A 2468-nucleotide genomic window follows, 5' to 3' on the forward strand; every position below is an offset into this window, starting at 1 on the left:
CGAGGCTCAGATCCCAGGCCCCCTGTTCACAGCCACGCTCCACGATGGCGTCGGATTCCATCCATTTCAAGATGCAAGTCTTTTCCTGTCCTGGAGCTCTGAAATCCGGACATATCTGTCTTACCAGGGACGTCAGGCAGCAGGGTCCTCTCCCTTCCCCCTTCCTTCCTTTTTTCCTTTCTCCCCCACCCGCCTCCTTCGTTGTCTTTCTCTCTGATAGGTGAAATAACGGTGCATTCACAATCATGGCATCTTAGACTCCTGAGGTGCTGTGATGATGAAGGCTCTGTTGGTTGAGTTCTCCTCAGGACGCCTTCAGGATGGAGATATCAGCTCCCTTTATGGGGAGGGAAACTGATCAGAGAGCAAGAGGGCAACTTGAGCAGGTTTCCTACAGCTAATGAATGCTGGAGCAGGGGATTCACCAGGCTTCCCTGGCTCTCGCATCTAAAAACTACAGTGTGGTCCTTCCAAGAGATGCTGGGTCTCCAATAATAACAAGCTCTTTTCTTTAAATGCAAAGGTGCAAGTGACTCAGCCCACCAGGGGACAGCTGGGCCCAGCCCCCGAGACACAATGGGAATTGCAACCTCCGGACTGGAAGGGGTGGGGTGGGATGGGGAGAACTGGGGGGAAACCCCAAGTCAGAGGTGGGGTTGCATCAGGGGATGTGCAGGACAAGTAGGAGAGGGGCTCAGAAAGGGAGGTGAGGGGGGGAGGGTTCAGTCTTGGCCAGTGGACCCTGGAGATCCCAACTCTGGCTTGAACACCCATTCAGGGGACTGGACTCATGTTCCCAGTTCAGCCCAGGGTCCCAACCCAAGTGTCTTCCTATGTGATCCCTGTTCCTTCCAGGTTGAGAGGGAAAGTGAGAGGAGGAGATGTGGAAAGAACCTTGTTCTTGTGTCCATTCAACTACTGAGACAGGCGAGGGCCTTTCCCTCCTCTTGTTAGCATTGTTTCCATCTAAACATTTAAAAAAGCTGGGGCCTCCCTACTGCCAGCCTTAGCTGGGGGCCCACTGGAAGTGTGAAAGGCTGAAGGGGCCCCTCACTGAAAATTGTTGAACTTTAACAGACCAACAGGCATGGGTAAAGTAGACATTAATCACAGTGACTAACTTGCTATTTTCCCCTCCCTTTTGCTTTCTTTTAAGTATACAGAGTAGCCAATCTGTTTATGGATGCTGAGTTCTTTAGGTTTGTTATTTTCAGTTATACATTCTTCTAAGCATGACTCTCTCCTATGACTGGTTTAGGCTGAGAACCTAGCTTATGAAGCAAGACGACCCTGGGAAGAGGGACACTGGGTCCAGAGTAACCAGGAAGAGAAGAACAAAGACATTCTTGGCCGTCCAAGGGACCTTCAGCCCCTGCCGCATCTCCCTGTATAATCATGTTTACTCCCCATGATGGGGAAACAGACATTTTAGAGAAGGGATTCTGTCTCCCTACTCAGTAAACCTTTGCTTTCCCGCTTCAGCCTGTGGTGATGATCATTGACTCTTCGTGACAGGGGGTAAGCGCCTTGTTGTTCCGACAACAGATCTCTGGTGTCCTTGGGTGGGCTTTGCCCCGCTGAGATGTGGTGTCCCCGTCTCCAACTGAGTCATGGGTGGTGTCCTCTAAGCAGCTGCTGGAATTTTCTTTTCCAGGCAAACTGCCACTGCCTTAGTTTGCAGGCGGCACCACCAATGCATTTCTTATAGAAGAAGAAAATCAAATGGAAAACTTCAGGTGCAAGCTTTTGGGAGTCCCCTACCTTTTTCCTGGGTGCCATAGGACCACGACTGAGGGGGTGGGAGAGGCTCGCCCTTAGTCACGATGGTACCGCTCCTGCGTGGGAGGAGGGCAGTCTTAGTTGATTGTCCTATGAGGGAACCCTGCCTTGTATCCTTCCTCGAGAGAGGAAGGCTGACTAGGTTCAGGGGGCACTATTTCGGGATAAGGATCTCTGGAGCATCTGGTGTGTGAGTGTGGTTTTGTATTTGTTTGAATAGTTTTTGTGTTTTGTTTTTCTTGAGATGGTGTGATGGTTTGTATATCAACTTTGCTAGGCCTGGTTGAGTGGCTGGGCAGCTAGATGTAGTATTCCCCATGATGAGACCAGTAATCAGCTCCATGGTAGAATCTACTGGGAGCAGCTGAGTAGCTGCCTTTGGGATGTGGTCTGCTTCCTGTATTTAAGCAGAAGCTTTGATGGTCTCTAGCCTATGGCACGCTTGGACCCTGCATGTTGTTGCTCAGCAGACTGCCATGCTCTGCCGACCTTGGGACTTACAATGGACTTAAGCCTGCTGTGTGGTTTGGTGACATCGGGACCGTGGCTTTTTATTTGTCAACCGTGGGGCTTCTCAGCCTCAGCAGCCAGCAGCTGTTTGAGTGAAGAGATGCTTCTAGCTCCAGTGGGCCAGGAGCAGGAGGCAGAACTGGACCCCAAGGTTGAGGGGCTTTCACCCAGCCCCTAGA

This window comes from Orycteropus afer, unplaced genomic scaffold, assembly GCF_000298275.1.
Source record: "Orycteropus afer afer isolate SDZICR_OR568_19922 unplaced genomic scaffold, OryAfe1.0 scaffold00786, whole genome shotgun sequence".
Taxonomy (NCBI): domain Eukaryota; kingdom Metazoa; phylum Chordata; class Mammalia; order Tubulidentata; family Orycteropodidae; genus Orycteropus; species Orycteropus afer.